The sequence below is a fragment of the Aegilops tauschii genome, chromosome 5 (assembly GCF_002575655.3).
Source record: "Aegilops tauschii subsp. strangulata cultivar AL8/78 chromosome 5, Aet v6.0, whole genome shotgun sequence".
NCBI classification, from domain to species: Eukaryota; Viridiplantae; Streptophyta; class Magnoliopsida; order Poales; family Poaceae; genus Aegilops; species Aegilops tauschii.
The window spans coordinates 30,661,612-30,676,778 of record NC_053039.3 but is presented as its reverse complement, the minus strand read 5'-3'; positions in this window follow the sequence as shown (position 1 = coordinate 30,676,778).

Below are 15,167 nucleotides of genomic sequence, written 5' to 3'. Positions count from 1 at the left end.
ATATCTTAGCATCACCCTTTAATGAGAACGGAAATATTTTAAGGATATAATAGTAGCGAGATTTCTCATCATTAGTGAACAGGGTGGCTATATCATTTAATTTAGTAAGATGTGCCACAACAGTTTCAGATTCATAGCCATAGAAAGGATCAGATTCAACCAAAGTAATTATATCAGGATCAATAGAGAATTCATAATCCTTATCAGTAACAAAGATAGGTGAAGTAGCTTAAGTAGGATCGTTTTTCATTCTAGCATTCAGAGTTTTTTGCTTCAGCTTAGCTAATAATTTCTTAAGATCACTTCTATCCTTGCAAGCAAGAAAGTCTCTAGTAGTTTCTTCATCCATAACATAGCCCTCAGGCACAACAGGCAATTCATATTTATTAGGAGAGCCTTCATCATCACTTTCATCAATATTATCAGTTTCAATAATTTCATTCTCTCTAGCCCGAGCAAGTTGTTCATCAAGAAATTCACCAAGTGGCACATTAGTATCAAGCATAGAAGTAGTTTCATCATAAGTATCATGCATAGTAGAAGTGGCATCATCAATAACATGTGACATATCAGAATTAATAGCAGAAGCAGGTTTAGGTGTCGCAAGTTTACTCAAAACAGAAGGTGAATCAAGTGAAGAGCTAGATGGCAGTTCCTTACCTCCCCTCGTAGTTGAGGGATAAATTTTTGTTTTCGCGTCTTTCATGTTCTTCATAGTGACCAGCAGATATAAATCCCAAGTGACTCAAAGAATAGAGCTATGCTCCCTTGCAACGGCGCCAGAAAATAGTCTTGATAACCCACAAGTATAGGGGGTCGCAACAGTTTTCGAGGGTAGAGTATTCAACCCAAATTTATTGATTCGACACAAGGGGAGCCAAAGAATATTCTCAAGTATTAGCAGTTGAGTTGTCAATTCAACCACACCTGGATAACTTAGTATCTGCAGCAAAGTATTTAGTAGCAAAGTAGTACGGAAGTAACGGTAACGATAGCAAAATTAATAATTTTGTGTTTTGTAGTGATTGTAACAGTAGCAACGGAAAAGTAAATAAACGAAGAACAATATGTGAAAAGCTCGTAGGCATTGGATCGGTGATGGAGAATTATGCCGGATGCGGTTCATCATGTAACAATCATAACATAGGGTGACACAGAACTAGCTCCAATTCATCAATGTAATGTAGGCATTTATTCCGAATATAGTCATACGTGCTTATGGAAAAGAACTTGCATGACATCTTTTGTCCTACCCTCCCGTGGCAACGGGGTCCTAGAAGAAACTAAGGGATATTAAGGCCTCCTTTTAATAGAGTACCGGACCAAAGCATTAACACATAGTGAATACATGAACTCCTCAAACTACGGTCATCACCGGGAGTGGTCCCGATTATTGTCACTTCGGGGTTGCCGGATCATAACACATAGTAGGTGACTATAGACTTGCAAGATAGGATCAAGAACTCACATATATTCATGAAAACATAATAGGTTCAGATCTGAAATCATGGCACTCGGGCCCTAGTGACAAGCATTAAGCATAGCAAAGTCATAGCAACATCAATCTCAGAACATAGTGGATACTAGGGATCAAACCCTAACAAAACTAACTCGATTACATGATAAATCTCATCCAACCCATCACCGTCCAGCAAGCCTACGATGGAATTACTCACGCACGACGGTGAGCATCATGAAATTGGTGATGGAGGATGGTTGATGATGATGACGACGACAGATTCCCCTCTCCGGAGCCCCGAACGGACTCCAGATCAGCCCTCCCGAGAGAGTTTAGGGCTTGGTGGCGGCTCCGTATCGTAAAACGCAATAAATCCTTCTCTCTGATTTTTTTTCTCGCCGAACACAAATATATGGAGTTGGAGTTGAGGTCGGTGGAGCTCCAGGGACCCCACGAGGCAGGGGGCGCGCCCAGGGGGGCAGGCGTGCCCCCACTCTCGTGGCAAGGGTGTGGGCCCCCTGGCCTTGATTCTTTCGCCAGTATTTTTTATTATTTCAAAAAATAATCTCCGTGAAGTTTCAGGTCATTCTGAGAACTTTTGTTTCTGCACATAAATGATACCATGGCAATTCTGCTGAAAACAGCGTCAGTCCGGGTTAGTTCCATTCAAATCATGCAAGTTAGAGTCCAAAACAAGGGCAAAAGTGTTTGGAAAAGTAGATACGATGAAGACATATCATTATGCAGGATGAAGATGTATGAAATGAAAAAATCTGGACGCTATGGCATTGGGTTCATTGACCCAAATACCGTTAATGAATACACATGGAAAATTCCAAGTTGTCGAGCAAGTTTAGAGGAAAGCATGCTAGAGTTCTTGAAGCGCCTCAATATCAATGAAGATATACTACTTCCTTACAACTTCCTGTGAGTCGCACTGTCTTGTACTACAAATTCTGTTTTTGCTTACTAGCTAGCTAGATGTTAATAATTAAGTGTATAGGGTTTAGGGTAGTTGATTAGTGTTGTGCGCATGCCCTCTTAATTAAGACATGCAAACGTGTGCACATGCAGTTTCCACTGGATCTTGTTAGACATTAAAGTTGACGAAGGAAAAGTTGAAGTACTGGACTCACTACTTAAAAAAGAAAGTGACTACACCATCTTGAAGGGGATAGTCAACAAGTAATTTCAATCATTATTAACTATATCTCGGCCTATTTAGTTCGTCATTTCCTGATATGAACTATTTAATAACCCCTTTATTAATTTTGCCGGTGGGCAGGGCTTGGGCAAAGTTCATCAAGGTGACTCCAGGAAAATGGGCAGAAAAGCTATTTTGGTATCGACCCAAGGTAAGTAATTAAGTAGTACTAGCTAGCTAGCTACCATCTCTTTAATTCTTGTTTCAATACCATTAATTAATTATCATGCTTGATTAATTATTACCTGATTAAATTCAATTCTCGTAAAGTCCCTCAAGCAGGCGCCGGGGACTGATGTGTGTGCATTCTACGTTTGCGAGAACATTCGCATGATGGCGTCCGAAAGGAGCAGATCTGATAGACAGCAATGGGTACGTTTCACATAACACTATTCATAATTTTTACATGATTATCGATATTGATCTCCTTCTTAACAGTTCCATGACGTGCGGGAGAAGCTCCTACCAACGGAGCGCATACGAGCACTTCAAGAGGAAATAGCGGGATTTTTGCTCGACCAGGTCATAGATCCCAAAGGAGAATACTATTACCCGCTACTGCCCCCATGGACCACTTGTCATCGTGCTCCGAAGGCACCAAGGCAACATGTAGGAGAAATTGTATATATACCTAATTGTATAAATATATACATGCATGTGTATGTGTGAATTATAATGGTGGTTGTGAGACATTCGATGATACATATATATATATATATATATATATATATATATATATATATATATATATATATATATATATAAATATATGTATATATATATGATCGGTTCTACGAGAAATTCTATTTATATATATATATATGTGCATAACGTGTACAATATGTAGTACTGTAAAATACCAGCAAACAAAAAATATTAAATGGAAAAAACAAAATTAAGGGAAAAATAAAAAATAAAACCAAAACCCCCTCAAATATTTTAGTACCGGTTGGTGTTACTAACCGGTACTAAAGGGCTCCCCGCCCCCGGCGCTGGCTCGTGCCACGTGGGTGCACTTTAGTGCCGGTTCGTGCCTAATCGATACTAAAGGGGGACCTTTAGTCCCCACTCTTTAGTGCCGGTTGCGGAACCGGCACTAAAGGCCCTTACGAACCGGTGATACATCCCGGTTTTGCACTAGTGTAGCCTCCGCCCGTTGCGGCGACCGCCGCAGATTCCAACCTCGGTCCGCTGCGGCCGCCACATCCAGCCCTCCACCGCCGCATCTCGAAGCGACCAGATGGCACCCGCGGTCCGTCATCCCCCTTCCGTTGTCCGCGCCATAGCCAAATCAACTGGCCGCCGCGGGACCCTATGCTTGCGGGATGCGCTGGTGGCGCTCGGCGGGCGAGATCCTCCTCCGCAAGCCCCAGCTAGTCCGCTCGCCTCGGCAGCCACCGGTGAGTGCTTTTGCTTTCTCCTCGTCACTGGTTTCAGAGTTTTGGAATTTATTCAGAGTTCTACTGAAAAAATCCACATAGAACCTGCCTATCCACCGGCGCCTGAGGCTACGCCGGCCACATCGCCAGAGCTTCCGGAGGACATCTTGATGATGGTCCTCGCAACCCTCGAGATCCCCGACCTCGTGCGCGCCGGCTGTGTCTGCGCCTCGTGACGCTCTGCGTACACCGCACTGCGCAGCCTCGACAAGCACAAGCAGGCCCAGACCCCTTGCCTGCTCTACACCTCTGAATCCGCCAGTGAGCATGTTGCGTGCCTCTATAGCCTCGTGGAGAAGAGAGTCTACAGGCTGACCCTGCCGGAGCCACCTCTCCGCAGTAGGTTTCTGATTGGGTCCTCACTCGGCTTCCTGGTCACCGTCGACGATAGGTTCGAGATGCATGATACGTCTCCAACGTATCTATAATTTATGAAGTATTCATGCTGTTATTTTATCATTCTTGGATGTTTTACAATTATTTTATAGCAACTTTATATCATTTTTTGGGACTAACCTATTGGCCCAGTGCACAGTGCCAGTTGTTGTTTTTTTGCTTGTTTTTTACATCGCAGGAAATCAATATCAAACGGAGTCCAAACACCGCGAAACTTTTTGGAGATTTTTCCTAGACCAGAAGGAACCCAATGGGCCAGAGCTACACCTGGGGGTGCCCCGGGGGGGCACAACCCACCAGGGCGCGCCAGAGACCCTGGCGCGCCCAGGTGGGTTGTGCCTGTTGGAAATATGCCCTAGAGGCAATAATAAAATGGTTATTATTATATTTCCTTGTTCATGATAATTTTCTATTGTTCCTGCTATAATTGTGTTATCCGGAAATCGTAATACATGTGTGAATACATAGACCACAACGTGTCCCTAGTAAGCCTCTAGTTGACTAGCTCGTTGATCAACAGATAGTCATGGTTTCCTGACTATGGACATTGGATGTCATTGATAACGGGATCACATCATTAGGAGAATGATGTGATGGACAAGACCCAATCCTAAGCATAGCACAAAGATCGTGTAGTTCGTTTTGCTAGAGCTTTTCCAATGTCAAGTATCTTTTCCTTAGACCATGAGATCGTGTAATTCCCGGATGCCATAGGAGTGCTTTGGGTGTACCAAACGTCTCAACGTAACTGGGTGACTATAAAGGTACCTGAAAGTGTCTGTTGGGTTGACACGGATCGAGACTGGGATTTGTCACTCCGTATGACGGAGAGGTATCTCTGGGCCCACTCGGTAATGCATCATCATAATGAGCTCAAAGTGACCAAGTGGTTGGTCACGGGATCATGCATTACGGTACGAGTAAAGTGACTTGCCGGTAACGAGATTGAACGAGGTATTGGGATACCGACGATCAAATCTCGGGCAAGTAACGTACCGATTGACAAAGGGAATTGTATACGGGATTGATCGAATCCTCGACATCGTGGTTCATCCGATGAGATCATCGTGGAACATGTGGGAGCCAACATGGGTATCCAGATCCCGCTGTTGGTTATTGACCGGAGAGTCGTCTCGGTCATGTCTGCATGTCTCCCGAACCCGTAGGGTCTACACACTTAAGGTTCGGTGACGCTAGGGTTGTAGAGATATTAGTATGCGGAAACCCAAAAGTTGTTCGGAGTCCCGGATGAGATCCCGGACGTCACGAGGAGTTCCATAATGGTCCGGAGGTGAAGAATTATATATAGGAAGTCCAGTTTCGGCCACCGGGAAAGTTTCGGGGGTTATCGGTATTGTACTGGGACCACCGGAAGGGTCCCGGGGGTCCACCGGGTGGGGCCACCTATCCCGGAGGGCCCCATGGGCTGAAGTGGGGAGGGGAACCAGCCACTGGTGGGCTGGTGCGCCCCCCTTGGGCCTCCCCTGCGCCTAGGGTTGGAAACCCTGGGGGTGGGGGCGCCCCACTTAGCTTGGGGGGCAAGCCACACCCTTGGCCGCTGCCCCCCCTTGGAGATCTGATATCCCAGGGCCGGTGTCCCCCAGGAGGCCTATATATAGTGGGGGGAGGGAGGGCAGCAGTACCCTAGCCCCTGGCGCCTCCCTCTCCCTCCCGTGACACCTCTCCCTCCCGTTTGTGCTTGGCGAAGCCCTGCCGGGATCCCCGCTACTTCCACCACCACGCCGTCATGCTGCTGGATCCCCATCAACCTCTCCTTCCCCCTTGCTGGATCAAGAAGGAGGAGACGTCTTCCCCAACCGTACGTGTGTTGAACGCGGAGGTGCCGTCCGTTCGGCGCTCGGTCATCGGTGATTTGGATCACGACGAGTACGACTCCATCAACCCCGTTCACTTGAACGCTTCCGCTCACGATCTACAAGGGTATGTAGATGCACTCCTTCCCTCTCGTTGCTAGTAAACTCCATAGATGGATCTTGGTGATGCGTAGAAAATTTTAAAATTCTGCTACGATCCCCAACAGTGCCCACCTCGGTGGCCTCCCACACCCCCTCTTTGCACTATAAATTCCCAAATATTCCGAAACCCTTCGGGGTTAACCTAGATAAGAAGTTCTGTCGCCGCAAGGCTCTGTAGCCACCGAAAACCAATCGAGAGCCCGTTTCGGCACCCTGCCGGAGGGGGAATCATCTCCGATGGCCATCTTCATCATTCTGGCGGCCACCACGATGAGGAGGGAGTATTCCACCCTCGGGGCTGAGGGTTTGTACCAGTAGCTATGTGTTTAATCTCTCTCTCTCTCTCGTGATCTTTATCATGGGCTTTGTTAATATAGATGGATCATATAATGTTTCTCCCCCCTATACTCTTGTTGTGATGAATTGAATCTTTACCCTTTGAAGTTTTGTCATGTCGGATTGAATGTTCAGATTTGGGAACACATGATGTATGTCTTGCGGTATGATTACTTGACGTGACAGTGGGGTATCTTATTGATTCACTTGATATACGCTATGTCACTCAACTTGCGGATTCCCGCGGTGATATTGGGGTAATCTATGCATAGGGGTTGATGCACATTTTTATTATCTTTTCTTCGATACAAAATTTGGGGTCTCCTTGTAGTTCTTTGTGTGGATTGAGATTGACTATTATGAATATGAATTTTCTTTGGTGTTATTTTAGTACGAACTCTTGATTAGATTGATCTGAAAAAATAGCTTGCGTTATTTTAGTACGAACTCTATGATAGATCGAACGGAAAGAATAGCTTTGAGGTGGTTTCGTACCCTACAAATAATTTCTATCTTTTGTTCTCCGCTAATAGGAACTCGGGAGTGATTCTTTATTGCACTCTGAGGGATAATCATATGATCCAACTATGTTAGCATTGTTGACAGGTTGCACTAGTGAAAGTACGGACCCTAGGCCTTGTTTTCAAGCATTGCAATACCGTTTTTGTGCCCGTTTACTATTTGCTACCTTGCTGTTTTTATTTATTCAGATTATAAAAATATATTTCTACCATCCATATTACACTTTTATCACCATATCTTCGCTGAACTAGTGCACCTATACAATTTGCCATTGTATTGGGTGTGTTGGGGACACAAGAGATTTCTTATATTTGGTTGCAGGGTCATTTGAGAGAGACCAGCTTCAACCTACACCTCTCACGGATTGATAAACCTTAGGTCATCCACTTGAGGGAAAAGTGCTACTGTCCTACAAAACTCTGCTTGGAGGCCCAACACGTGTCTACAAGAATAAAGTTGCGTAGTAGACATTAAGCAATTTCTGGCGCCGTTGCCAGGGAGGTGAGTGCATGAAGGTATATCTTTAGATCTTGCAATTGAATCTTTTAGTTTCTTGTTTTATCACTAGTTTGGTTTATAAAAGAAAACTACATAAAAAATGGAATTGAGGTTGCATCATATTATTGATCATCTTTATAATATCTTTCTTGAAAATGATGGATCGGAAAATTGTGCTCAATTGTTAGAAGAAGAACTCAATAAAATGTTTGGCACCAAATATTTGAATGATGAGCATGATTGCAATGGTGTTAGTATGAACTCTTTGAGTATCCATGATGCTAATGATATGCAAAGGCATAAGCTTGGGGATGCTATGTTTGATGAAGATGATATTTTTAGTCCCCCAAGTTTTGATGAGAAAATTTATTATGATGAAAGCATGACTCCTATTTATGATGATTATATTGATGAAAGTGGATTTTGAGAGGTCATGACTTTATTTAGTGATGAATCCACTATTTTGGAAGAGGTTTCAATTGATTATGACAACAAGTTGCTATCTATGATGATTATGGTGATGACATGTATGCTATAAAGAATAATAACAACCATGAAACTTGTCATCATGATTTTAATTTTAATTCTCATGATAGTTATTTTGTTGAGTTTTCTCCCACAACTATTCATGAGAATAAATTTGCTTATGTGGAGAGTAAGAAAATTTCTATGCTTATGTATCATGAAGAGAATGATTTATGTGATGGTTATGTTGTTGAATTTCTTCATGATGCTACTGAAAATTATGATGAGGGAGGAACTTATGCTTGTAGGAATTACAATAATATCAAGTTTTATCTCTATGTGTTGAAAATCTTGACGTTGTGCTTGTTTTGCCTTCCTATGCTAGTTGATTCTTGTTCCCATAAGTTGTTTGCTCACAAAATCCCTATGCATAGGAAGTGGATTAGACTTAAATGTTCTAGTCATATGCTTCATGATGCTCTATTTGTGTTTCAATTCTTATCTTTTATGCGAGCATCACAGAAACTTTTACGCTCATGAAAATAATTCTCATTTTTAACAGAAGAGTGCTTTTGAGTTGATTATTTTTGAAGAAGTTTAATATACAAATTTCTCCCATGGTCCTAATTTTTTCATAATTTTTGGAGTAGCAAAAGTATGGTTTGAGTACAGATTACTACAGACTGTTCTGTTTTTTACAGATTCTATTTTCAATGCATAGTTTGCTTGTTTTCTAGTTTCTATGGCATATATTGCTCAATATAAACTGTGAAAATGGTATGATACAGTGGGAATTTTGTGGAAACAATTATGAATCTTGTCTTTGACAGTACCAAAGTGAAATGGTTTGCTCTTTATCATACTAACCTATCTCACAAAGTTCCGTTAAGTTTTGTGTGACTGAAGTTTTCAAGTTTTGGGTGAGATGTCAATATGAGGAGAATAAGGAGTGCCAAGACCCTAAGTTTGGGGATTCCCAAGGAACCCCAAGGTAATATTCAAGGAAGATCCAAGCAACTAAGCTTGGGGATGCCCCGGAAGGCATCCCCTCTTTCGTCTCCAACATTATCGGTAACCTCACTTGGAGCTATGTTTTCATTCGTCACATGATATGTGTTTTGCGTGGAGCGCCAATTTATTTTCTTTAGGATTTTCTTGCTGTTACTTAGAATGTTTTGCATCTTTATTTTCAATAAAAATGTCAAGTATAGCCTTTGTCATGCTTAATTTACAAGTCTACATGTTGCTGTTTGAAAACAGAAAGTTTACCGATGTTGCAAAAATTCCCTAGAAAAGTCAGAATGTGATAAAATGTTGAAATTTTTTGCTAAATAAGCTCTGATAAATTTTATACAGTGTGGTAATTTTTCATAATTTTTGGAGTTAAAGAAGTATTGATACTCTTGCATTCTTTACAGATTGTACTGTTTTGGCAGATTGCTGTTATGTTTGCATTGTTTGCATATGTTTGCTTGTTTAATGATTCTATTTGAGGATAGGAGTATTAAATATGCAGAGGCATTTAGTATGCAATGTTGAATAATAATTTTAGTGATTTGCTACAGTATAGAATGATAAGGTTTTTGCATTGGTTTATACTAACTTTACTAACTTATCTCACGAGTTCTTGTTGAGTTTTGTGTGGATGAAGCTTTTGAGATTTAGGAAAACCGTGATATGAGAAGAATTAAGGAGACACAAAAGCTCAATCTTGGGGATGGCCAAGGCATCCCAAGATAATATTTCAAGAAGTCTCAAGCATCTAAGCTTGGGAATGCCCCGATAGGCATCCCACCTTTCTTCATCAACAATTATCGGTTAGTATCAGTTGAGCCTAAGTTTTTGCTTCTTCACATGATCTATGCTATCCTTGGAATGTCATTTTATTTTGTTTTTCTTGATTTTTTAATAAAGTACTTAGATCTGAAAGTTTTTAAATAAAATAGAGTCCTCAAATAGTTGTCAGAGAGGCTAAGTAAGCGGCATTCACATCCCGTCAACGAAGCTCTTTTCTATGGAATTGCTCTAGTGCTTCACTTATATCTTTTTGAGCAAGGTGTGCTTTAGTATTTTTTGAAGAAATTCTCTCTTGCTTCACTTAAATTAATTTGAGAGAAAGAAATATTATGCTCATGATCTTCATTTATATCTTTTTGGGATAGTTTGTCATTTACTCTTGTGCTTCACTTGTATCCTATGAGTAAATTGTTGAATAAATTGAATATCATGAAGTTGAAATCATATCATGCCTAGTGGTACCTTCACAATGGGATTAGAGAGTGAAATCTTTTGAGGCTTGACAATCACAATATTGGTCATACAAGCAATTCACGAATAATTAGTATAAGGAAGAGAACTTTCACATGCAAATACACTATCATGGAAATCTTTTGTGATTGTGAGCCCCCATACAAGGAAGACAACGTGATGATTTATGTTTGCTCATATTCACATAGAAGTCATATTGTCATAGATCCTTCAACATGTGGTGCTTGCCCCCCATCTTTGCTAGCCAAAAATTCCGCACCAAGTAGAGATACTACTTCTGCATCCAAAAATCTTTAAACCCAAATCTTATTTTCAAGAGTCCACCATACCTACCTAAGGATTGAGCAAGATCCTTCAAGTAAGTTGTCATCGGTGCAATAAGGCAATAAAAATTGCTTCTAAAAGTGTAAGATCATTTAGTGTAAGAAAATTGAGCATTGTACGAACTTGTGATGGTAAAGCAATAAAAGCGACAGACTGCATAATAAAGGTTGCCATTACAAGGGGTAATATAAAGTGACGTTCTTTTGCACTAAGGGGTAGGGCCTATATTTTACTTTTCAGTATTTACTTTTATGCAAAGAGTCAAAGTTTTCTCCCTATTCCTTTTTATTTTTCTCTTTTGGCAAGCATCATGTGGTGAAGAAAGATCTAGGCACATATGTCCAGTTGAATATGGGTAGCATGAGTTATTATTGTTGACATCACCCTTGAGGTGAATACGTTGGGAGGCAAAACAATAAGCCCCTATCTTTCTATGTGTCCGGTTGAAACGTTTTGCTCATGAGTATGTGGTGAGTGTTAGCAATCATAGAAGACTATATGATGGTTGAGTATGTGGAGCTCTTACTTAAACTCTGTTGAATAAGTTGAATTGCAATTGCTTGGTGACTAAGAACTTAGGTTGTTGAGTTTCAAGAGAGTTCATTGTTTGAACCTTAACATGTGAATTGGTTGCTACTATAACATGAGAAGTTTTATAAGAAAGAATTGCTGTTATGATGCTAGCAAAAGTGATTGAAATTGTCATTGATCAAACTTGTGCACTTTTCTAGCATTTACACTTCATAAATTATTTCTTTTATCATTTACCTACTCGAGGACGAGTAGGAATTAAGCTTGGGGATGCTGATACGTCTCCAACGTATCTACAATTTATGAAGTATTCATGCTGTTATTTTATCATTCTTGGATGTTTTACAATCATTTTATAGCAACTTTATATCATTTTTTGGGACTAACCTATTGACCCAGTGCCCAGTGCCAGTTGCTGATTTTTGCTTGTTTTTTACATCGAAGTAGTCCAAACACCGTGAAACTTTTTGGAGATTTGTTTTGGACCAGAAGGAACCCAATGGGCCAGAGCTGCACCTGGGGGGTGCCCCGAGGGGGCACAACCCACCAGGGCGCGCCCAGGTGGGTTGTGCCCACCTCGGTGGCCTCCCGCACCCCCTCTTTGCACTATAAATTCCCAAATATTCCGAAACCCTTCGGGGTTAACCTAGATCAGAAGTTCCACTGCCGCAAGGCTCTTTAGCCACCAAAAACCAATCGGGGGCCTGTTCCGGCACCTTGTCGGAGGGGGCAACCATCTCCGGTGGCAATCTTCATCATCCCGGCGGCCACCACGATGAGGAGGGAGTAGTCCACCCTCGGGGCTGAGGGTTTGTACCAGTAACTATGTGTTTAATCTCTCTCTCGTGATCTATATCATGTGCTTTGTTAATATAGATGGATCATATGATGTTTCTCCCCCATATACTCTTGTTGTGATGAATTGAATCTTTACCCTTTGAAGTTTTGTCACGTTGGATTGAATGTTCAGATTTGGGAACACATGATGTATGTCTTGCGGTATGAATACTTGAGGTGACAATGGGGTATCTTATTGATTCACTTGATATACGTGATGGCACTCAACTTGCGGATTCCCGGGGTGATATTGGGGTAATCTATGCATAGGGCTTGATGCACGTTTTTATTATCTTTTCTCCGATAGAAACTTTGGGGTCTCCTTGTAGTTCTTTGTGTGGATTGAGTATTATGAATATGAATTTGCTTTGGTGTTATTTTAGTACGAACTCTTGATTAGATCGATCGGAAAGAATAACTTGCGTTGTTTTAGTACGAACTCTAGGATTGATCAAACGGAAAGAATAACTTTGAGGTGGTTTCGTACCCTACAAACAATTTCTATCTTTTGTTCTCCGCTAATAGGAACTCGGGAGTGATTCTTTATTGCACTCTGAGGGATAATCATATGATCCAACTATGTTAGCATTGTTGAGAGGTTGCACTAGTGAAAGTACGAACCCTAGGCCTTGTTTTCAAGCATTGCAATACCGTTTTTGTGCCCGTTTACTATTTGCTACCTTGCTGTTTTTATTTATTCAGATTATAAAAATATATTTCTACCATCCATATTACACCTTTATCACCATCTCTTCGCTAAACTAGTGCACCTATACAATTTGCCATTGTATTGGGTGTGTTGGGGACACAAGAGATTTCTTGTATTTGGTTCCAGGGTCGTTTGAGAGAGACCATCTTCATCCTACACCTCTCACGGATTGATAAATCTTAGGTCATCCACTTGAGGGAAAATTGCTACTGTCCTACAAAACTCTACGTTTGGAGGCCCAACACGTGTCTAAGAGAATAAAGTTGCGTAGTAGACATCAATGCACCTCGTCAACCCAATCACCGACCAGCAGGTTGCTCTCCCGTCAGTGACCACCATCGAGTACGTGAAGCCCATCTTCGACGAGTCGGGTTTGGTCCACGAGTACGAGTACCCGAGTCACTCTGCAAGACGTACGAGCTTTCTTCATGCCGTCGATCATGCCTCGTTGTGAGCTGCAGGAACGCTTCCAGTTCAAGGCGTTTGTGTTCCATGATACATCCACAGGAAGCTACATCGCGGTGCTCATCCATAGGCCGTACACTCACCTCTCCTTTGCGAGAGTTGGGGATGACAAGTGGACGTTGCTGGAACCACACTGTGACTACCAAGACTGCACCTACAAGGATGGGTTGCTGTATGCAACAAGTACGATGGGAGAAATTCATGCCTTCGATCTTAGTTGTCCTGATGTTACAATGAAGATTATCAAGGGGAGGGATGCGAGCTTTGATCCCGATGTTGTACACATGTTCAGGCTCCATGGGGTGGTCTGCTGCTTGTTTCAAGATTAAAGGAGCTTGAGGATCCCAATGAAGACGTCGACCTTAAAATACCTGTTCCGGATACTAGGGAAATTAAATTACACAGAGTTGATGATTGTAACGCCCCGGACACACCCGCCGGTGGTCGTTACTGCTGGCGGGATCTAGACTGGCCCCACAGATCAATACTAGTCTTTTCTGCACACTTTGTCCTCACTCGTGCGCACCCGTAAAACTACTCCAAGCTGAGCACGCTTAACTTTGGAGCTCTGTCCAGATGGGCTCCCGGAAAAGAAGGAATTCCTTATTGATATGAGTAGTTTATCATCCCTAATAAGCCAGACTATCACAATGATGGTGCCGAGAGTCTTGTGGAAATTGATTGCTTGCCTGAGCATGCGCTGTTTCTTGGGCTTAACGACTCACTTTGTCTCAATGCCAAAGATTACCCTGCTCTCAAGGGGAATCATGCCTACTTTACTGACGATCAACAATACAATCAAGGACGTAAGAGTAGTCGTCGTGATATTGGAGTAGTTGACTTTGGCAATTATAATAGCAAGGAGGACCTTGTGTCTCCTCAGCTTTGGTCCAACTGGCCTTCTCCCATGTGGATTACACCCAGTCTTACTGCGATGAAACTGCCACCGAATGACCATTGGCTCAGTGGACCGTTGTGTGGACTCCCGAAGATAGAAGAGGGCACCTTGAGGGGTCTCTTTGCCAACCTTGGGATCCCAATCAGCATTGGTCCAACTGGGATGCTCCAGGGTAGGTCGGCTTCAAGAAGGTCTAATAAGACGCTCACCTAGGCGCGTTGGAGGGCGAGCTCATTGCCTAGGCCCTAAGCTGTGGAGGACCATGTGTAGCAGAATATGAAACGGTGGCATTGGAGAGCTGTTGATTCAGGAGGCCGCATGGTGGCATCATGCTGTCAAGTTGTCATTTTTATCGTGTATTTAAGTTTCATGATCGTGTCTCTTTTGTTATGTGGGACTCTGGAACTTTATTATGTCTCATGTGTGTGCGTTTTTGTGTCATTTATGACTTGGGAGAGAAGTCAGATGAATGAGATCTTTGTTATTCTTGTTTTGTTGCGATTTCTCATTCGTGAACTTGTGATGATCACTAAAGCGTCGTCATGTTGCTGTCCTGACCTGCCGTGTTGCTGTTTGGAGCTGATGTCTGATACGTCTCCAACGTATCTATAATTTTTGATTGTTCCATGCTATTATATTATCCATCTAGGATGTTTTATATGCTATTTTATATGATTTTTGGGACTAACCAATTAACCTAGAGCCAGTGCCAGTTTCTGTTTTTTCCTTGTTTTTGAGTATTGCAGAAAAGGAATACCAAACGGAGTCCAATTGACCTGAAAATTCATGGAGATTGTTTTTGGACCAGAAGAAGCCCACGGAGTACCGGAGATGGACCAG